Raw genomic sequence first — 24,156 nt, 5'->3', positions numbered from 1 at the left:
CACTTTCATCAAGAGGCTCTTTAGTTCCTCTTCACTTTCTGCCATAAGGGTGATGTCTTCTGCATATCTGAGGTTATTGATATTTCTCCTGGCAATCTTGATTCCAGCTTGTGCTTCTTCCAGCCCAGCGTTTCTCATGATGTACTCTGCATATAAGTTAAATAAGCAGGGTGACAATATACAGCCTTGACATACTCCTTTTCCTAATTGGAACCAGTCTGTTGTTCCATGTCCAGTTCTAACTGTTGCTTCCTGACCTGCATACAAATTTCTCAAGAGGCAGGTCAGGTGGTCTGGTATTCCCACCTCTTTCAGTTTTTCCACAGTTTGTTGTGATCCACAGTCAAAGGCTTTGGCATAGTCAATAAAGCAGAAATAGATGTTTTTCTGGAACTCTATTGCTTTTTCTATGATCCAGCGGATGTTGGCAATTTGATCTCTGGTTCCTCTGTCTTTTCTAAAACCAGTTTGAACATCTGGAAGTTCACGGTTCACATATTGCTGAAGTGGCCTCAAGAATTTTGAGCATTCCTTTACTAGCGTGTGAGCTAAGTGCAATTGTGCAGTAGTTTGAGCATTCTTTGGCATTGCCTTTCTTTGGGACTGGAATAAAAACTGACCTTTTCCAGTCCTGTGGCCACTGCTGAGTTTTCCAAATTTGCTGGCATATTGAGTGCAGCACTTTCACAGCATCATCTTTCAGGATTTCAAATAGCTCAACTGGAGCTCTTAGAGACATTTAAAAAATAATCAAAATTATTTAATCAACATTAAAAAGTGATATTTCACTGCTTATTTTAAAGGAGAATTTCTCTCTTTTTTTAATACTGTTTATTATTGTGATAAATATGTACAACAAAAATTTTGCCATTTTGCTAAGTAATTCATTAGCATTAATTATACACATAGTGGAGTACAACCATCATTATGTATTTCCAAAACTTTCCATCACCACAAACATTATTTCTCAATTTCCACTTCACTTTGAGCATCTCTTCTTATGCTTTCAGTACGTTTACGTCTGATTCCGCCTTATTTACCATAAGAAAACAAGTTAAACAAATGAAAGAGAAGAAGCTCTCAGCCCTAACACAGCACGTGGCCTAAGGGTCAGCCAACTTTGAATTTGAACCTCAGTTCTTACCTTTCCAGCCTGCTGACCCTGGGAAAATCAATTAATCTCTCTGAGCCTCAGTTCTCTTATCTGTAGTGTGAAAGTAATGGTAATAACCCCTCCAGGTTGTTCTATCTATTAAATGAGTTGATATATGTAGAGGGTTTATCAGCATTCCCAGCATAAGTATTTCATAAATGGTAATTAGCATTATTAATAGAAATAGTATCAATATTAATTATATTTGGACTGCCACTTCATCCAAACCTTCCCTCAAAGGATGGGACAGGGCATCTTCTATGTGGCAATACCATCCTTACCACCAATGGACCTAGGATTTTAAGGAAGAAGAAATAGAATCAAGAATTTTTTTTTTTAATGTTTTGGCTGTGCTGTGCAGCGCACGGGATTTTAGTTTCCTGCCCTGGGATCAAAGCCATGCCCCTTGCAGTGGAAGTGCAGAGTCTTAGCCACTGGGCTGCCAGGGAATTCCCCAGGATTGAGAAAATGCAGAACCAAATGGAAGGAAAAGATTCAAAGCCGAGCAATCCCCAGGGGTCCTTAGTGGGGAAGATTCTCCTCCTTGGCAGGGCTGGGTGAGTGCACAGTCCCAGGCAGCCAGAGGACCGGCCCTGGGCTCCCTCCCACCCTAGCTGAAGAGAAGAAGCTGTCAGACTGATAAACATCTGAATCTCCAGGAGTGTCAGATGTACTTTTTTATGGTCTGTTTTTAAGATGTTGTGATATACTCATATATGTTTTGGGCCTGAATCCCTTCGATTTAATTGATGACACTAATATGTAAATAACTAAAACCCTGCAGATTGCACTTATGCTGTGAGCTATCCATCATTTGTTTTTTTGAAACATGAGTCAGGTTTTGCTTCCCACTGTTATTATCTTGTGTCCTGTTCCCAGAAGCATAGACTACAGCCACTTCATTAAACTTGCCAAAATGCAAAAAGAACCGAAGTGAACTAAACCAAAAAACAGCTTTAACGTGTAGGAAAATTATTTCTACTCCAAAAGTGAGAGTCCAATAGAACCAGCTCAGTACTGTTTGTACAGTTTTATTTCTTTATGCAATTTAATCCAGCTGTTTGCCAGCATTTGAAAAAGAAAGAGAAAATATAATTGCCCTGCTTAAGTCAATTTTAAAGTATACTTAAAATTTTTCCATCTTATCTAGGTGCTTCTCTGCTACTTTATAGAATTTTTAATTGTAGAATTTGCTTGCTGGAAATGTGTGCTTTGGGCTAGAAAGAATATTTAGAAATCCTTACCCAAAAAAAAAAAAAAGTGGGAGTGGAAATTTAAAAGAGGACCGCCTAATTCAGTACTAAAACCAGTGTGAGAAGCAGTGTGTGTGAGTGTGAGAGTGAGTGTGTGTGTGTGTGTCTGTGTGTGTGTGTAGTGTAAAATGTGCTTTTCAAAGTGCTGAGAGTTTGATAGGAATGTTTGATTAGCTCTTCTCAGAAGAGAAAAGGTGCTTGGACCTCTTCTTGTTTCTTCTTTAGAATAATTTGGATGGGATCTGTGATGCAGAAAAGCTTAAGGAAAAAGGGATATCCGTTCTCTGTGGTGGAAAAGTTTTGAAAAAAATTTGCTTTCTTCAAACAAGGTATGTTCTAACAAATTGTTACTTTATTTAGATAGTTTGCTTTCCATTTCTTGTTACAAAAACATGAAAATATATTTATCATTAAGAAACTAGAATACATCCCTTGACCAAGTAATCAGTCTATACAAATTTCAGTCTCAGAGAATTGAATGGTAACTGACATCCTTGAAAACAACTAATATATGTATATCAACTCTAAATAAATTGTGCTGAGGTAAGGTTAGAACAAGATTTTCACTGTATCCTTTAAACTAACTTAATTGTGGTTAAAATTAGCTGAAAAGTATAATGTTTGTGCAGAACTTTAAAGTACGTTTAAATCTATTATTACTCCACATTATACCTTACTTCCTATGTGGAATACAATAGCAGCAGAACAAATTGCTTATAACAATGAAGGAAAAGCAGATACAGGCATATTGATGCTAAGTTAAAACAGAAATTATTCAGAGTAGATCTATACTTTTCTCTATTCAGACAGATCTTGGAGGAATGTGGCTACATGTGTGATTTTGTATCTTGTTTACACTGGAAGTATTTTCTTAGGTTTAGTGTTTCTTTAACTGATAAGCCCAAGAAACAGCCGGCATTGTTAAGTCTTCTATTGTAGCCCAACTTTACATAGGGAAACAGGATACGAAATCTCTTTCAAGCATGATTTGTGTTAAACTAGTATAAACATGAAATAAATGCCTCAAGCTCGGGTTAAACAGAGAGGATAAGATTGAATAATTAGACGCGATGGTTTGCTCTGAACAACCCACGGCATCTTTGCCATCCCAGCTTTGAGAGTGGAATTCAAGATTTTCTTTGGGTTTATAGTAAATATAAAACCCGGCATTTTTGGCCATGGTGGTTATTCAAAAATGTGAGCGCCAAGAAAATAGCATTTTGCCATTACGTTGTGTTGCAATAAATTTGGAAGTTTTGGTGGTAACGTTCTAAGGTTGTTTTTCCCTTGGTCTCTTGAAAGATGAAAATAGCCTGTAGCCAAGAAAAATCAAATACTATTTGTTTGTGTATTTTCTCTGTTGTGCGTGTGTGAACTACAAGCGGTAGCTACTCCCCCATAGGAAAGCTGGAAGTGCCTGTCTTTTATTTATTGAATTAAAATACCCTCTTTTGTTGAAAGACTTTAGACAAAGAATTGCAAGACTACAAGGGCTGCATTTTTAATTGCAATATGCTGGTTTCCCAGACTAAGCTTCATTTAAATATATCTTATACCTCACCCCTGAAAGGAAATACGGTAGGAACTTTGAAAGTGCTTAATATCTATCCTGACGTAGCGTTTACTTTATGAATAGCGTTTAGACGATCTAATTATCTTTTTTGCCAAGTTGTTGATCACATGAAGAATAGTTTCTTTCAGTGAAAATACACTGGGTTTGAGAATGGTTTATGAATAGCATCAGGAGAACAAAAATGCTGTGCTGTGCCCATCTGTAATTCCTGTAAGACATACTGCTAGACAGGAAAGCGGTGTGGTTCAGTGCCGTGTCCCAAGCCAGGAGCCCAGATTACAGTCACAACTCTGTCCCTGTTTAGTGGTGTTATCTTGAGAAAGGTGTGTAGTTTTTGACTTTTGTTTTTCCATCTGAAAAAAAGAAAAAGCAATGCCTGCATACAGCCCCTCCCAGGATGGCTATGGGGTTCAATATTGATTCTCAGTTTTAAAAGGGTTTTGAAATGTGAAAAGTTCTAAGGAAATGGAACCATTCTTTGCAAATATTAAAAAAAATAATAATGCATGGGAGGGAGTCACTGGTTGTGAAATAAATGCTTCGTGACCTCTAGGATGTTCCTACAACAATTCCCACATGTGCAACTTAGCCTCTCCTTGCTAGTTTGGAGGCATGAGCCAGGGATCAAGAGCAATGGGTGCAGGACAGAGCTCACTGCTCTGTCAGTGGAAGGGCTTTCTAGCTGTGTGACCTTGGGGAGTTTACTCAACATTTCTGTGTCTCCATTTCCTCACAAAAGAAGTGACGAAATTGCCTTCCTAATCCTAAGGTTCCAATGCACTGGAATATCTTCAATGTTAAGACATGGCCAGACCAATTTCACTGTTGAGACTTCCTGTATACTATTGATACAAAATCAAAACAGGGTAATGGAACCTACAATATATTGAAAATGTCTGTGCTCACCTAACTAAAGACTTCAACACACTCAAAAATGAAAAGCAATATAACTTTATGCTAATGAAATATAATCCAGTGTGTATACATGTATGTGTGTATGTATAATCCTATGTGTATAAATAAATATATGCAGATGTATATTTACACTTATATTTCCATAGAGGACAGTGTGGTTCAGACTTCTTTCAGTTCTCTGGTGCATTTCTATGACTGTATGACCTCATGTGGCGATAATGTCAAATATCTAAATTTAGGTAAAGTGAAGGCCAAGTGGCCCTCCTACGCTATGGATCCTGAAGGGGCTTGTCAGGCAGGAGGTTCTGACACTTCTTAAATATGTTACCTTTGGCAAATTTTGTAAACCTTCTGGCCTCAGTTTTCTCATCTGTAAAAAGAGTCTACTATTAATGGTTACCTCATAAGGTTGTGGCAAAAAAACTTCAACTTGTAGCTGGTACAAGTTATTGTAGCTTGGTCAGTACCCAAATGTTAGCAAGTAATTTTTTATGGTATGGGACTGGAATGAAGAACTTAAATCAGCTGTTAAACAAATCATTTGCAATCCTCTTCAAACTTAAACATTAGCTCTTTGGATGTAGTAAGCAAATAGATATGTGGAACTATGTGATCTTAATACAATTAATAGAAATTTGGGACTTCCCTGATGGTCCAGCAGTTAAGATTCTGTGCTTCCAACGCAGGGGGTACAGGTTTGATCCCTGATCAGGGAACTAAAATTCCAAATGCCATGTGATACAGCCAAAAATTTTTTTTCAATTATTAGAAATTTCTTGCTATCTTGCAGCAGATCTGAACTAATCAATATTTCAACAAATATTAAATCAAGAGAGGTACAGCCATTCTGTGATGTGTGTATTTTGAGAAACCCCAAAGGTCCCCTTCTGGCTGCCAAAACGTGTCTCACTGTGGCTTGCAGAAGGTGGTAAAATTCCTGGCTCCCTGAACACATACACACTGAGAGAGAGAAGTGCACAGAGAATTTGCTAGTTTCTACAGACATGAAAGCTCCCTGTGCAGGTGGCTTCTGCTCAGGCAGAGAATGGGGCAAGAAATGAACGAGAAACCAGGGCCAGTCGTGTCTCCCCATCGGAAATGGCTTTCTGATAGTGCCAGCTCTTAAAGTTTCATTAAGGCACAGGACTGCACACAGACAGCCAGGGCCTGATTCCTACATTGGCCTGGACTGCGGGGTTCTCCTGCTACTAGTTCCTCCAGCTATGCACCTATGCCCCTCCAGCCCAACTCCCTTCACCAGCTTGTACTGCTGTGCACACCCCATAGGGCGATCCTGCAGTGACAGGGGCCCTGCACCCAAGATTGGCCCTAGCCCTTGCTACCAACCCTGGCTCTCAACCCTACAGACAGCTGATCCCACAACCCAGTGTATGCACACTCCTGGCTCAAGCCACAGCTACTGCCTGTCCTGATCCCCAGCCTCTAAAGGTGTCACTGAGGCCTCCCACAGCCCTTGCAGCCACTGTGGATCCTCTGCCCTCCTCTCCAGGGACCACGATGTTGTTGATGCTGTTGATGCTGTGGCCTGAGCTGTCAAGCTATCACATCTCCTTGGACCTAGAGCTAATACAACCCCCATACTTAGAGCCCTGCACCATTAGACGGGTCACAGTACACTCCCGTGTGCCCCTTCTCGCAGGCGAAGGTCTTTCCTTACAGAAGTCAGTCCATGAAGTTGGAAAGAGATGATTGCTTCTTCAGATGCATAGATATCCACAGAAGGCTATGGGCATCGTGAAGAATCAGAGAAATACGCTGCCACAAAGAAACACAGTAAACCTCCAGTAACTGACACCAAATCAGGAGAACAAAATGAGAAGCCCAGCAAGGGACAGAGAAGATTGACAAAGAACCCAATGGGAATTTTAACTAAAACACACACACACACACACACAAATTGAAGTTAATCTGAGACCATCTAGGTGAGTTCTTTTTTACAGACCAGGAGGTGAAGGGCCAAAATTGCATTCTCAATAGAGCACAGACTATTTCAGTCTTGTTGACTGCATTTTCCTATGGTTACCAAAAAACACACAGTTGTGGAAACTGGATTCAGAATTTGTTTTTAATCAACTAGAAAACTTTTCCACTTAACAGACTGCAAGCCTTAAAGAAATCCTGAGAGATCGCCCATCGGAAATGCTCCGGGCTGCCTGGAAAATGCGCGCAGCAGGCACCAGGCGATGCTTGGAGTTGAGACCCATAAAAGCGGCACATCGTGTGGCAACCTGCAAAGAGCAAATCCCCCACCAGCAGATGTTGTGACTGGAATCCGCTCTTGCATTCCTCTGGTGCTTATACCCTGAGGGAGAAAGGGGAACTGAGATGCCAGAATCCTTCCTGAGTCAAATTCACAAGCCAGGGTCTCGAAACAAAGCAGAGCAAAAATTCATTTGATTTACATTCAGCTTAGAGAATATTTTGCTGTGTTTGATTTTGGTCTTATAGCTTACAAAAATATTTAGGCCCATGTCTGCATCAGTGTCGGGGCTTCCCAGGTGGCGCTAGTTGAAGAACCTACCTGCCAATGCAAGAGACATAAGAGACGTTTGATCCTTGGGTTGGGAAGATCCCCTGGAGGAGGGCATGGCAACCCACTCCAGTACTTCTGTCTGGAGAATCCCATGGATAGAGGAGTCTGGCAGGCTACAGTGCGTAGGGTTGCAAAGAGTCAGACATGACTGAAGCGACTGCACAGCACACATTGCTTCACTGTCACTTTGCAAGATGCTTTTTTCAATTCTTTTTAAGAATGCTAGATAACATTCCTTAGCCATTTGATTGAGCCTATTGTCTGACAGTCATCTAGATTTTCATGAGACTGGGCTAAAGATCCCTACAAATCTCTGAGCAGAGAAAGCAGGAACAAAACTACAGAATTGCCCCCTGTCTGGGGCTCTAGCAGAGTTCAGCCCAATTATGGTCACAATTCCTTCACCAAGGATCCTAAAATCAAACTTTGGCAGCCCCTTCATGGAACACAGTCTTATCATGGCAAAGAGGCTTGCATAACTCAATGAAGCTATGAGCCATGCCATGCAGGGCCCTCCAAGACAGATGGGTCATAGTGGAGAGTTCTGACAAATGTGTTCCACTGGAGGAGGGAATAGCAGACCACTCCAGTATTCTTGCCATGAGAACCCCATGAACAGTATGATAAGGCAAAAAGATATGATGCCAGAAGACAAGCCCCGCCCCCCCACTAAGTCCACTATGCTACTGGGAAAGAGCAGAGGGCAACTACTAATAGCTCCAGAAAGAATGAGACAGTTGGACCAAAGGCTGGTGATGAAAGTAAAGGACGAAGCTGTAAAGAACAATACTGCATAGGAACCTGGAATATTAGGTCCATGAATCAAGGTAAATTATATGTGGTCAAGCAGAAGATGGCAAGAGTGAACAGTGACATCTTAGAAATCAGTGAACTAAAATGAATGGGAATGGGTGAATTTAATTCAAATGACCATTATATCTACTACTGTGGGCAAGAATCCTTTAGAAGAAATGGATTATTCCTCTTGTCAACAAAAGAGTTCAAAATGCAGTACTTGGGTACAATTTCAAAAATGACAGAATGATCTCTGTTCGTTTCCAAGGCAAACCATTCAATATCACAGTAATCCAAGTCTATGCCCCAACTACCGATGCCAAAGAAGCTGAAGCTGAACAGTTCTATAAAGACCTACAAGACCTTCTAGAACTAACATCAAAAAAAAGACATCCTTTTCACCGCTTTTCATAGCGGACTGGAATGCAAAAATAGGAAGTCAAGAGATACCTAGAGTAACAGGCAAGTTTGGCCTTGGAGTATAAGATGAAACAGGACAAAATCTAACAGAGTTTTGTCAAGAGGATACACTGGTCATAGCAAACACCCTTTTCCAGCAACACAACTCTAAACATAGACATCACCAAATGGTCAATACCAAAATCAGATTGATTATATTTTTTGCAGCAGAAGATGGAGAAACTCTATCAAAGCAAGACCTGGAGCAAAAACAAGACCTGGAGCTGTGGCTCAGATCATCAGCTCCTTTTTGCAAAGTTCAGGTTTAAATCGAAAAACGTGGGGAAAATCACTAGGCCATTCAGGTAGGTATGACCTAAATCAAATCACTTATGATTATATAGTGGAGGTGATGAATAGGTTCAAGGGATTAGATCTAGCAGACAGAGTGTCTGAAGAACTATGGACAGAGGTTCATAACATTGTACAGGAGGCAGTGACCAAAACCATCCCCAAGAAAAAGAAATCTAAGAAGGCAAAGTGTCCAAAGAGGCTTTACACATGGCTGAGGAAAGAAGAAGAGCAAAAAGCAAGGGAGAAAAGGAAAGATATACCCAACTTAATGCAGAACTCCAGAGAAGAGCAAGAAAAGAAGGCCTTCTTGTATGAACAGTGTAAAGAAGTAGAGGAAAAAAATACAATGGGAAAGACTAGAGATCTCTTCAAGAAAATTGGAGAGATGAAGGGAATATTTCATGTAAGGATGTGCATAATGAAGAACAGAAATGGTAAAGACCTAACAGAAGCAGAAGAAATTAAAAAGAAGTGGCAAGAATACACAGCAGAACTATACAAAAAAGGTATTTATGACCCAGATAATCATGATAGTGTGGTCATTCACCTAGAGCCTGACATCCTGGAGTCTGAAGTCAAATGAGCCTTAGGGAGCATTACTACAAACAAGGCTAGTGGAGGCGATAAATTCTAGCTGAGCTATTTAAAATCCTAAAAGATGACGCCATGAAAGTGCTGCATTCAATAAGCCAGCAAATTTGGAAAACTCAGCAGTGGCCACAGGACTGGAAAAGGTCAGTTTTCATCCCATCCCAAAGAAGGGCAATGCCAAAGAATGTTCAAACTCCCATATAATTATGCTCATTTCACTAGTAAGGTTATGCTCAAAATCCTTCAAGTTAGGCTTCAGCAGTGCATGAACCGAGAACTTCCAGATGTACAAGCTGGGTTTAGAAAAGGCAGAGGAACCAGAGACCAACATTCGTTGGATCATAGAGAAAGCAAGAGAATTCCAGAAAAAGCACCTTCTTCTGCTTTATTCACTATGTAAAAGCCTTTGACAGTGTAGATCTCAACAAACTGTGGAAAATTCTTAAAGAGATTGAAATACAAGACCACCTTACCTGCCTCCTGAGAAACCTGTATGCAGATCAAGAAGCAACAGTTAGAACTGGACATGGAACAACTGATTGGTTCAAAATTGGGAAAGGAGTATGACAAGGCTATATATTGTCACCCTGTTTCTTTAACTTAAATGCAAAGTACATCATGCAATATGTCAGGCTGGATGAATCACAAGCTGGAATCAAGATTGCCAGGGGAAATATCAATCACCTCAGATATGCAGATGACACCACTCTAACGGCAGAGGAGGAACTAAGGAGCCTGTTGATGAGGATGAAAGAGGATAATGAAAAAACTGGCTTAAAACTCAATATTCAAAAACCTAAGATCATGGCATCAAGTCCCATCACTTCATGGCAAATAGATGGGGAAAAAATGGAAACAGTGAAAAACTGTATTTTCTTGGGCTTCAAAATCACTGTGGATGGTGATTACAGCCATGAAATTAAAAGACACTTGCTCCTTGGAAGGAAAGCTATGACAACCTAGACAGTGTACTAAAAAGCAGAGATATCACTCTGTCACAAAAGTCTGTTTAGTCAAAGCTATGGTCTTTCCAGTAGTCATGTATGGATGTAAGAGTTGGACCATAAAGAAGGCTGAGCACCAAATTGATGCTTTTTGAATTGTGGTGCTGGAGAAGACTCTTGAGAGTCCCTTGGACATCAAGGAGATCAAACCAGTCAATCCTAAAGGAAATCAACCCTGAATATTCATTGGAAAGACTGATGCTGAAGCTGAAACTCCAATACTTTGGCCACCTGATGTGAAGAGACAACTCATTGGAAAAGACCCTGATGTTGAGAAAGACCGAAGGCAAAAGGAGAAGAGGGTGGCAGAGGATGAGATGGTTAGATGGCATCATCGACTCAATGGACATGAATCTGAGCAAACTCTGGGATAGTGAAGGACAGGGAAGCCTGGCATGCTGCAGTGCATGGGGTCGCAAAGAGTCAGACACAACTTAGCAACTGAACAACAACAAATTTGTTGAATCTTACTGAGAGACATTCAACTGGTGGCTTTACCTCTGCTAAATCCTAAAGCCTGAATGGGCCATGTTTTGTAGGAGGATGGTTAGGAGAATGTTGATGATAATAGTAATCATGATTAACCATCACCCCAACAACAATAAATACTGCCAACACTTAGAGAGTCAGTCTCGTGTACCAGGCACTGTTCTAAGCCCTCTTCATCTGTCAACTCATTTAATCCTAACAGCTACCATAGGAGATAGGTGGTTATGAGTCCCATTATACAGATCAGAAAACTGAGGCACTGAGAAGTACGTTATCCAATGTCACACAGCTGGTACACGATGATGCTCAACTTCAAACCCAAGCATTCTAGTTTCAGAGCTCACATCATCAGTCTACCAGGTAACAATTATACATGGTCTTGGTTTTTCTATCACTGCACCAAATTAATTTTGCCATCCCTAAAAATATAATTTTCAAGCCAAGTCTAATTTCTAAGAAAGTCATTCCTCACTGTAAATATAGACTCCCCAGTAATACTGATGGAATGGAGTGGAGGTCAGGAAGTCACAGGGAAAAGCTGTTAGGAAGACAGGGTTTTTGTTTCTGTCACTCTTAAATAATTTTCTGACTTACGAATCACTTTTCTGGTGTGTTGGGAAGACTCTCAGGGGCAAGGCCAAGGAGCAGACCTCATTATCAAGTTCTTTGAGTAGCCAGTTCCCAAAAGGTATCCTTTATCTTCATTCTAGCGTTAAACTGGTAACGAGTCACAGAAAGAATCAAAGTATCAATTATTAACACACATAAGTGCAATCTAGAAAAACGGCATAGGTGATCTTATTTGCAAAACAGAAACAGAAACACAGACATAGAGAATAAATGTATGGACACCAAAAGGCAAAGGCAGGGGAATGAATTGGGAGATTGGGACCGGCATGTATACACTTCTACTTATAAAATAGATAACTAATGAGAACTTACAGTATTGCACAGGGAACGCTACTCAGTGGCCTGTAGTGACCTAAATGGGAGGAAATCCAAGAAAGAGGGGAGATCTATATACGGCTGATTCACTTTGCTGTACAGCAGAAACTGACGTAGCAATGTAAAGCAACTATACTCCAATTTTTTTTTAATCAATATCAAGAAAGAATCGTACTGCCTTACAATTCAGGCTGCTTCAGAAAATCATTTTCCCTGATAAGGGTCTCTACCTTGACAAGACTCTAGTAAAAATTGCTCAAATTCTTTCCCACAGTGAGAGAAAGGCTAAAGTTTTGTGTGGACATGTGGTAAAAATTCATAAAAATCACCCTTCGGGCTATGGGGAGAAGGAATTCTGTGTCTGCATTTTTTTCTTCTCAGAAATAAAAAGGGGGGAAAAAAACTATTCCTTTGGGGACACCCAATGTACAGTTTCCAAGGGATCAGGTCACTGGCATCTCAGTGAGAAGTGAATCTGTCCTCTGGGCCCCTTTATATCCCAGACAGAGAAAACATGCTTGGGACATAAAGGTACAAGTCAACTTGCCCAGACCAGATTCACTTTTAGAATATCGTGAATAGATCTGTACTCTGAACAATAAAAGGAATCTGGGGAAGCAGAGCTATTCAATGACAGCAAAACAAATATTTATTGGATTACTGCCATGTACCATGCACATTTCTATGTGCTTGGGAAGAACAGTGAACAAAACAGTCTCCATTCTCCTAGAGCTGCCAACCTGGGACCACATGATAAATAGACATAAGAGGTCTAAGTCTGGGGGTGATAAGGGGTGTGAAAAAAAAGCTTCAGAAGGTGGGATAAGGGGGCTGGACAGAGCAGTGATGATTTGCAACGTGTGGTTCAATAAATGTCTGATAAAGGGACGTTTAAAATGAGAGAGAGGTGAAGGCAGGGGGGAAGCGGGGAAGAGTAAATGCAAAGGCCCTGAGGTTGGACTACCCTTGGGAGCAGGCTAGGGGAGGAAGAAAAGAGGTGAGATCCAAGGTGTCCTTTGGAAAGCAGACACAGAGGGTACCATCCTAATGCTCCCAGATTTTACCCAGACACCCCCAAATGCCCACTCACACACCGTCTGTGGACAGTTCCTGCCTCTGCCCTGGATGAAATGTGAGTAGGTCCCATGCTCAGAGTGTTTTAAAAGAGCTTGTCTACATTACACCTGCCAACAATCTCAGTTCAGTCATTAATGTGGAGGTGATACTCAGGTAATACTTAAAAACTTGCAAATGGCATTCACAATTTCATCCCCCATCTCAGGCTTGCTTTCTGCAGTGGGAAAGGGCAGGCTTGCATTCTCTTTCTCTGCACTGGATCTTTACCGCTCTTGCCCTTGACTGCTAATGGCAGTTTCTTCAGTTCCAGAGTTGAAGAGGGCACAGACAGGAAAGATAAAGGTGACAGAGGGCCTCACTAGCTGGCACTGTTATGAGTTGGCATCCAGGTTCCCTGGGCTTGGCAGGCATGTGCCACTGTTTCTTGTCCCCATGGGAGCATTTCTATGGGTTCTTTGAAAATGCCCCTGACTTTTCTAGTGACCCCTTGTCTGTGGTTCCCAGATGTCATTTCACATGAGTTTGCTCTGGCTGGGGGCTTACAGCTCCTCCCCCTGCCACTGGGCAGCTGGAGAGCGATGTGCCGTGGCTTTCTGCTGCCCTTTCCCGAGCCCTCCCTGGACCCGGCTTGGGAGGCACCTAGAGCCACCCCGGGCTGACTCTCACACAGGTAGTCTTGTTTGCCATGAACTATTCCCTCTCTGTCTTAATCAGGAGTCCACTGTGCCCTCAAGTCCATGGGACACAACTACTCAGTCATTTCAACTGGTCACTGGGCATGCAAGCTGGACTTCCAAAGGAGGTAACCAAAAACCAGGATCCTGGCTATCTGCCCCACTCCAGACAACACAGGTGGTTGTAGAAGCCAAGAGGGTAGCTGGAGATTAGAGAGCAGGGTTTCTTTAGGAATAGCTGTTGGCATGTTCCCATCTCCTCTGCCTCCCCAGATGCAGAAAGGGAGCCAGTGGTCTCCCTGCTTTCACCCACTCAGGCAATGGCGAGAGATGCTGCAAAGAGACCACTTAGGAACAGGGAAGTAGTTGGCACTTGGTTTCAGCTGAAACTTAGACAAAGGCTCATCCCATTTTAACATCCCATTACACGGCCAATTACAATACTCTCAAATGTTTATTTAGATGGGTGTGTTATGCCTGGTTAAACTTAAAAATACGCCTGGTGCATCACTTTACCCTAAATAACATTTGTGAGAAGGAGAAAGCTGTGTGTGAGTTCAGGTCCAAATACGACCCTCAAACAACAACAAAAAAATCTCTTAATCCTCACAACTAAGATTGTTTTGTCACAAATGTATGTATTTCACAGTGTGCCTCTAAGCTATTGTCCACAGAGTATTTCAAAAAGCCTAGGATAGATGTATCAAGACAAAAAGGAAGGGAAAACCATCTTTTGATGGTAACATGGGGGTAGTGAGTGGGGTTAAGTGTTTGGGGCCTGGATTCTGTTACATACTTATTCCATAACTTACTTACAGCTCACTAAAGTTTGATTGCTTGCTCAAGTTCTCTGAGCCTCAATTTCCTACCCTGAAAAATGGGTACAATAGTAGAGACCTGATGGGATCACCATAATAAATAAGATCACACCAGTGCAATGTATAACATATGGGGAGCATTCAACACAATATTATTATTATTAGAGTGGACTGTAAGCTTCCAAAACTTTCCTTCAAGAGGAACAAAGGACCAGTCCCACGTCCAGGCCACCAGGCAGCTCAGCCACAGTGGACAGAGCGGGGAATGGGCCCAGGGGACCTCTGGAGCACGAGGCCACATGGCTCCCCTTGGAGAGCTGGGTCTCCTGCTTCTAAATGACTCTCTTTCTTCTGCTGGTCCCCACCAATATCTGGACTTAATCCCTCAGAGCCATCAATAGCTCAGCCTCAGTCCCAGTCCTCCTCCACATCCCCCGCTCTCCCCAAGCCTCTGGTTGCTGGAATTCAGGAATGTACTGGGACCTGCGGCCCCATGCCTGCCTCATGGTCGCAGCCAGAGAACTGGACCCTGTCATCTGAGACTAACCCATCTTTACCAAGAGGCCGACAGCAAAATACTACGGACCTTGCAGACACACCCTCATCTTCCTACCTCAGCTGGAAGGCTGTGCCAGACCCAAAAATGTTTTTCTGGGCCTCAGAATCGAAGGCGGACCAAAAAAGCACAGAGCGTTTGGGCCAGTTAAGGCCCTGGGGATCCCAGTTGGACTGAACCAAATACCCAGCTCCAGATTCAACAGTGGACAGCCCCTTGGCAAACCACAAACCTCAGAGCCCAGGGGAGAGAACTTGCTGGGAGGAAGAGGGCTAATCCACAGTGTCAAATGCATTAGGTAAAGATGCTGCTGATGAGAGAAACTTGTCTTCCAGAGCTTCTATGAGAACCATTTAAAGCGAGAACAGTTTCCAGAGTAACTACAAGGAGCAGTCATGAACCACCTGGCCTTTTACTGAGGTCCTCTGCCCATCCCCCTCCAGATTTACTGCGCTTCCTGCCCCCTTCCATTACAGAGGATAAATAACTCTTGGAAGGAGTTCTTTAGAGCTCATTTGGGGGCATGCCTGCAAACTAGTATTTTTTCCCACTGGCAATATAAGATCTAAACTACCACTTCAGAAACGTAATTACTGTTTGCAGCCTCACTGGAAATCACTATTGGTCGAAGCCTTTGTGGATGTGGTAAGCATTACCATATGTCAGGTTCTTAACGAGGTACAAAATGATGGTCTGAAACACACGCACCGGGACGGGCTTTCCCTTTTAGGTTCTGTGACATGTAGAAACATGCCACATGGATCAATGAATCTCATGGCATAGGCATACATCAATTATCAAACACATGCATAAGAGCATCTTAATCCACTCAGCTTCCCGGGGTGAATATCTTTGCTTTAGGATTTTCCCTGAACGATGTAGTGATCAAAAATGATCTTGGAAAAGGGACCTTGAGTAGCATACACTTTAACCATCAAAAAAAAGTACCTATAATATTTACGGAAAATTCCTAGATTGGAACATCAGTAAGTGTAAGATTCTGATACATACACTGAAAAAATGAACATTCTCTTAAATCAGGGTTTCTCAACCCTGACACTATTGGCATGTCGGGCTGAACAATTCTCTTTTTTAGCAGTTATTTATTCGGCTGGGTGGGGTCTTAGCTGTGTCATGTGGGATCTTTTGTTGTGCTGCGTGAGCTCAGTAGTTGCTGCTCATGGGCTTAGTTGCTCTGCGGCATGTAGGATCTTAGTTCTCCAACCAGGGATCAAACCTTCCTCTCCTGCATTGCAAAGTGAATTCTTAACCACTGGACCACCGGGGAAGTCCCTGAATAATTCTTTGTTGTGGAGGTTGTCGTGCATGCTGTAGGATCTTCAGCAGCTTCCCTGGTCTCTACCCACTAGATGTCAATAGCATCTCTGCCCCAAGTTGTGACAACCAAAAATGTCTTCAAACTTTGACAAATCTTCACTGGGGGCCAAATTACCCCTTGTCATGAACCATGGTCATGAGTACATCAGGAACTCTACCGGGACGTTCTGACAGCATGATTTCAAGGTCTTCTCCCATTTTTCTTCCCAGAACATCCCAGGCATGCAGACCATGTTTTTCTTTCTCAGTGGCTGCCACGGTTCTTGGATATGAGCTGTGTGACCTTAGGCAAGTCACTTCACTGCTCTGAATTATAGGAATGATAATGTCACAATAAACTGTGGAAAATTCTGAAAGGGATGGGAATAACAGACTACCTGACCTGCCTCTTGAGAAACCTGTATGCAGATCAGGAAGCAACAGTTAGAACTGGACATGGAACAACAGACTGGTTCCAAATAGGAAAAGAACTACAGCAAGGCTGTATATTGTCACCCTGCTTATTTAATTTATATGCAGAGTACATCATGAGAAACGCTGGGCTGGAAGAAGCACAAGCTGGAATCAAGATTGCTGGGAGAAATAACAATAACCTCAGATATGCAGATGACACCACCCTTATGGCAGAAAGTGAAGAGGAACTAAAGAGCCTCTTGGTGAAAGTGAAAGAGGAGAGTGAAAAAGTTGGCTTAAAGCTCAACATTCAGAAAACTAAGATCATGGCTTCTGGTCCCATCCCTTCATGGCAAATAGATGGGGAAACAGTGGAAACAGTGTCAGACTTTATTTCTGGGGGCTCCAAAATCACTGCAGATGGTGATTGCAGCCATGAAATTAAAAGACGCTTACTCCTTGGAAGGAGAGTTATGACCAACCTAGATAGCATATTCAAAAGCAGAGACATTACTTTGCCAACAAAGGTCCGTCTAGTCAAGGCTATGGTTTTTCCTGTGGTCATGTATGGATGTGAGAGTTGGACTGTGAAGAAGGCTGAGCACCAAAGAATTGATGCTTTTGAACAGTGGTGTTGGAGAAGACGCTTGCGAGTCCCTTGGACTGCAAGGAGATCCAACCAGTCTATTCTGAAGGAGATCAGTCCTGGATGTTCATTGGAAGGACTGATGCTGAAGCTGAAACTCCAATACTTTGGCCACCTCATGCGAAGAGTTGACTCATTGGAAAAGACTCTGATGCTGGGAGGGATTGGGGGCAGGAGGAGAAGGGGACGACAGAGGATGAGATGGCTAGATGGACATGAGTCTGAGTGAACTCCAGGAATTGGTGATGGACAGGGAGGCCTGGCGTACTGTGATTCATGGGGTCACAAAGAGTCGGACACGATTGAGCGACTGAACTAACTAATGTCTATCTACTGCCTCAAGAAGATCTTAGGTGGTTTGGATGAGACAGTTTTGAGAAAACACTCTGCAGATTCTGATATAAACTGATATAAACCTATATCATTACAGTCTTCCCTAGTTGAATTCACTGAATGGCCAGGCACCGTGAGTTAGAAAGCAGTCAGGAATAACCTTTCAGCCACAAACCCCCCAAAAAGGGAAATTTGTTATCTCACAGAATAGCTGGTCCAGAGGTAGGCCCAGCCTCCAGGCACGAGACAATCAGAGATCCAGCTCCATTACTCTGATTCATTTGGCTGCCTTCCTCCTTTTTGTGCTGGCTTTTTCCTCAGTCTAACATGCCTCATGGTCACAACATGGCTGCCAGCATACTGGTAACAACACACCCCCTTATTCATTTCCAGCAAGAGAGGTAACCTCATCCTGAAAAACACAGAATTTAAGTTTTCCCTTTCTATTGGTCTGATTCAGCTTGGGACACAGCCCACCCCTTGAGTAGTCATGGTCAACTGGCGAGGGCCCTGTGCTGATGGGCTCAAGCTTACAGTCCTGAAGCAATCACCAGCATGGTGGCATATATACATATATGGAATCATCCTTGGAATAGTCTTGGAGTCAGATCCACAACAGAAGCTGGGCATGGACCAGCTTCCTTGGAGCCCTCTGGCGGCATTTACTCCCTTTATCAAGTTGGGGTTGTGTTAGGAAGGAGGAAGCCAGGAAGCACGTACTCTGCTAGGCAACCAACAGTGTCCAGTCCAGACAGCTTGACTCAGATTCTAAGCACATCTTCAAGGAGTCTGGCACATCCTTAGGAGCCAAGGTATTGAGAAAAAGCAAAATTTTCCCTACCTTCCTTGCCTGATTGACTTGCACTTTTCTTTAGGCATTTCCTTGAGATAAAAGAATGATAGAACTGGAACAAGAAGGGAAATAAGAAAAACTGCTATCCTCTCTAGCTCGTTCTCTTTCTTCACAGAATCCTCAGGTTTGTAACAGTGACCACTGATGTCATGGCAACAGGAAATGCAGTGTTATGGGCTTAGTCCAAAGGAATACGATCTGTACAAACTTTTATATGCAGGCTGAGGCCACCTCCCCATTGTAAAGGCCCTCTTAGTGCCAGCCTTCCTTTTTCCATCCTCACCAGATCAACCCACACCACTGACAGTGCCTGAGGCTTTATATCAGGCAGAGAGGGAGAAAGCAAGGTTGCAGATGTGGCCTCCCCCCTCAGAGATGTCTGTCCTCAAGGGATTTTTGGCATTTTGAAAATATAGCACAAGCCTCTCATAACTATTAAATGTTTCCAAATGAACACTGGTTCTTTCTGCCTTGTGAACAAAGGGCATTGTTAGGTGCTCCCCATGCAGCATCATAGATCAGACAAACACTAGCCTTACATAAATCCTCCATATCCACCAGGGCAGATTTTCTTCAAGTGAGTGGCTTGTGAAAGCCTCGAGGGGGCTTATTAAAAATGATGAATGCAAAAATAATTTTTAAGCCTTCCTTGTCTCCCTATTGCCTAAAGGATCAATTCCACATTCTTCAGGCATGACATTCAAGGCTGACATGGCCCCTTCTTTCCTCTCTAACAGTCTGACTCCTCTCCCATCCTGGCCCAGCAGCTCCCAGTTCCTGAAGCTCCTCTGTCTCGTGTCCTGTCCTTCCCTCACCCCTCATTGTTTTCCAATCTCCAGTTAAACTAATTGAAGCCTCTTTCAGAATCCTCATGCCCCAGGGCTATTTAAATCATCTACCCTTTATGCCATCACCATATCCCCGAGAGCAGAAGTTCTGAATTCTGGTTGCACAGCGAAGTCACCTGGGGAACTTTAAAACAATATTGATTTCAACTCAGACCAACCAAATCAGAATGTAGAGGAAGGAAGTGCACTTGCTTATTATGAAATATCTATGGCAAGTAGTGAAATGAAATACTGGACCTCTGCACTCAGAATGCCTGGTTTGAATTCCAGCTCCTCCTCTTTCCAGGCTTCTGACCCTTGGGCAAAGTACTTAACCTTTGTGCGCTCTCAATTCCTTACCTTTCAAATTAAGGCAAGAAATAGCCCCCGCTTTGTTGGGTTGTTGTGAAGATTAAATGAGTTAATACATTACTGGCACTTAGTATGTGCTCAGTTAATGCTAGTTATGATAAATGCAATAGTTTTTTTCTAGAAGACTTAAAGCAACTTGATAAAACCTGACCCTTCTTCCTCTCTGCTGAGCATAGGGTACACACATGACTTTTTTTTAAATGATTAAATGCATGCATGAATGAAGATGAATTATGATTTCAGGAAATTCGGAAGATTTAAATAGAAGTGGCCCATGAGCAAACCGTGAAAACTGAACAGGCTTGTGAGAGGCAGATGAGGGGTGGTGACATATTCCAAAAAGAACAGTAATAAGAGCATGAGCTAAGACACCGGTGCTCAAGGTGTAGAGAAAGGACCAAAAGTCTGGGGTGTACTAGGGTCAAAGGAGAGGATTACAGAAGAGAATCGCAGTGAGATGGTTTGCAAAGGACTATAAGTTGGGCCATTTCATGAAAAGTTCATTAAGGAATTTGGGCTTTATTCTGCAGAGGATGAGTGGACTGTGAAGAAGAATTCTGAAGAGGCTAATGCATAGTGAGAGCTGTGTTTTAGGAAGGTGATCCTTTCTAACCAGAAGGAAAGGTGATCTGGAGCAAAAAAGCAAGGAGAGGGTTTGGAAGTTACTGTAGCTTCTCATTTGGTATCAACACTGTCTGTATATGTTAAGTCTTCCCAAGAGAGATCATTTTATCAATTTCTTTTATTAACATTATGTGCATAGTTTAAAGATTTGAACAGAACAAAACTGTAAAACTCGCTCCTATCTCTGATCACCCAGTTCTCTTTCCCTGAAGCAACCACTGTTACTAAAATTAAAAAGATTAGAGGGGTGGGATGGGGAGGGAGGTGGGAGAAATGCTCAAGTGGGAGGGGACATGGGTAAACCTGATTCATGTTGATGTTTGGTAGAAACCAACACAATACTGTAAAGCAATTATCCTTCAGTTAAAAATAAATAAGGTAAAAAAAAAATTATGAGAGTACTATGAACAACTGGGCTTCCCTGGTGGCTCAGATGGTAAAAAATCCACCTGCAATGTAGGAGACTCAGGTTCAATCCCTGGGTCAGGAAGATCCCGTGGAAAAGGGAATAGCTATCCACTCCAGTATTCTTGCCTGGAGAATTTCATGGACAGAAATTCCTAATGGGCTACAGTCCATGGGGTCACAATGAGTCAGACACAATTGAGCAACTAACACTTTAACTTTTTTCATGAGTAACTGTACACCAACAAATTGGATAATCTAGATGAAATGAACAAATTCCTAAAAACACAAAGCCTACTGAGACTAAATTATGAATAGAAAATCTGAATGATCTATAACTAGTAAGGAGAATGAATCAGTAATCAAAAATCTTACAACAAAGAAAAGCTGTGGACCTGATGATTTCACTAGTGAGCTCTACTAAACATTTAAATAAGAACTAATACCAATTCTTCTCAAACTTTTTCTAAAAATTGAAAATTACAGGGCACTTTTAATTCATCTTATGACTTCCCTGGTGGCTCAGACGGTAAAGCGTCTGTCTACAATACGGGAGACCTGGGTTGGGAAGATGCCCTGGAGAAGGAAATCACAATCCACTCCAGGACTATTGCCTGGAAAATCCCATGGATGGAGGAGCCTGGTAGGCTACAGTCCATGGGGTCGCAAAGAGTCGGACACAACCGAGCGACTTCACTTTCACTTTTAATTCATCCTATGAGGCCACCATTACCTGGATACCAAACCAAAGATGCTACAAGAAAAGGAAAGCACAGTTTCCCATATCAATACAATATCTCTTATGAATACTGATTGCAAAAAATCCTCAACAAAATATTAGCAAACTGAATTCACTAGCATATTAAGGTAATTATACACCATAACCAAATTGGATTTATTCCTATAATGCAAGGATGGTTACATACACAAGAATCAATTAATGTAATATGCCATGTTAACAGAATGAAGGAGAAAAATACCACACAATCATTGCAATTGAAGCAGAAAAAACTCCTGACAAAATTCAACACCATTTCATGATAAAAATGCCCAAAAAACTAGGTAGAGGAGAAAGCAGCATCATCCTAATAAAAGCCATTCATGAAAAATGCACAACAGATGTTATGCTCAATGGTGAAAGACTAAAGGCGTTCCCTCTAAGGTCAGGAGAAGGGCAAAGACACCTGCTTTCACTACTTCTATTCAACACAGTACTGGAAGTTCTAGCCAGAGCAATTAGGCAAGAAAAATAAGTAAAAATACCATCCACTTTAACCTATGTACATGGAAAGGAAGAAATAAAATTGTCTCTGTTTGCAGATAATGTGATCATGCATGTAGAAAATCCTAAGGATTCCACAACAGAATTGTAAAACTAATAAATGAATTCAGCAAAGTAGTAGGCTTCAACATCAACACACAAAAGTCAGTTGCATTTTTATACATTAACAATGAACAATCAGAAAAAGAAATTAAGGAAACAATTCCATTTACAGTAGTAACAAAAAGAATAAAATACTTAGGAATTAAACTTAATCAAGGAGGTAAAAGACTTGTACAATGAACTCTGCTGCTGCTGCTGCTGCTGCTGCTGCTGCTAAGTCACTTCAATCGTGTCCGACTCTGTGCGACCCCATAGACAGCAGCCCACCAGGCTCCCCCGTCCCTGGGATTCTCCAGGCAAGAACACTGGAGTGGGTTGCCATTTCCTTCTCCAATGCATGAAAGTAAAAAGTGAAAGTGAAGTCGCTCAGTCGTGTCTGACTCTTAGTAACCCCATGGACTGCAGCCTACCAGGCTCCTCCGCCCATGGGATTTTCCAAGCAAGAATACTGGAGTGGGGTGCCATTACCTTCTCCGACAATGAACTCTATAGAACATTAATTACTGAAAGAAACTAAAGAAGGTATAAACAAGTAGGAGCATCACATGTTCGTGAATTAGAAGACTTGGCATTGTTAAGACATCAGTTCTATTCAAAGCAATCTACAGATTTAATGCACTATCAAAATCCCAATGATACTTTTTGCTGAAATGAAAAAAAAATACAAAAATGTACACGGAATATTGAAGGACCCCAAATATCTAAAGCAATCTTGAAAAAGAAAAGAAGGGCTGTAGGACTAGCATAAATACAGACATACATACCAATGGAACAGAACATAGAGCCCCAAATTAACCCTCACATATGTGGTTAAATGATTTTCTTGCCAAGATCATTCAATGGGGAAAAGACAGTCTCTCCAACAAATGGTGCCAGGAAAAGTTGATATACATACACAAAAGAAAAAACTTGGACCCTTACCAAATACCATATACAAAAATTAACTCAAGTGGATCAAAGATCTAAATGTAAGACCTAAAACTATAAAACTCTTAAAAGAAAACACAGGACAAGAGCATCACAACATTGGGTTTGTTTTATGATATTAAATATAAATTTATTTATTTATAAAAAATATTCACAAATCATATATCTGATAAGGGATTAATATCCAGAAAGTATAGAAAAACTTCTAAAATTCAACAACAATCAAAACACAATCTAATCAAAAACTGGGCAAAGGACTCAGACAGACATTTCTCCAAAGAAGATATACAAATGGCCAATAAGCACATGAAAAGATGTTCAACATCACTAATCATTAGAGAAATGCAAATCAAAACTACAATGAGATACCATCTAACACCAATTAGGATGACTTCCCTGTAGCTCATGTAGTAAAGAATCTGCCTGCAATATAGGAGACCTGGATTCAATCCCTTGGTCGCAAACATTCTCTGGAGAAGGGAATGGCAACCCACTCCAGTATTCTTGCTTGGAGAATCACATAGACAGAGGACCCTGATGGGCTACAGTCCGTGGGGTCTCCAAGAGTCGGACACGACTAAGCAACTACCACTACCACTACTACTATCGAAAGAAACAGAAAATAATAAGGGCTGGGAAAATGTGGAAACACTAGAACCTTTGTACAATATTAGTGGGAATGTAAAGTAATACAGCCACTCTGGAAAACAGTATGGAGTTTCCACAAAAAAATTAAAAATATAATTACCATATGATCCAACAATTTCATTTCTGGGTAGAGACACAAAAGAATTGAAGACAGGGTCTCAAAGAAATATTCTTACATCCATGTACATAGCAACTTTATTCACAATAACTAAAACACACAAGCAACCCATGTGTCCATCAGCAGATAAATAGATGA

At 41.7% G+C, this 24,156-nt stretch overlaps 1 protein-coding gene across 2 annotated transcripts in view; it reads left to right on the top strand.

The window, feature by feature from the left end:
• The first annotated feature begins 2,480 nt into the window (after positions 1 to 2,480).
• Positions 2,481 to 24,156, top strand: part of VIT (vitrin) — a 124,541-nt gene continuing 102,865 nt past the window's right edge. For both annotated transcript variants that reach the window (XM_086327460.1, XM_086327459.1), the window contains exon 1: positions 2,481 to 2,735. The gene's annotated coding sequence lies outside the window, so the exon portion shown is untranslated. The remainder of the gene's footprint in view (positions 2,736 to 24,156) is intronic.

The sequence above is a fragment of the Bos grunniens genome, chromosome 11, assembly GCF_055505025.1.
Source record: "Bos grunniens cultivar Pamir isolate PY7600 chromosome 11, Bosgru_T2T1.0, whole genome shotgun sequence".
Taxonomy (NCBI): Eukaryota; Metazoa; Chordata; class Mammalia; order Artiodactyla; family Bovidae; genus Bos; species Bos grunniens.
The sequence above is the reverse complement of the archived record's forward strand: the minus strand, read 5'-3'. Positions and strand labels throughout refer to the sequence as shown.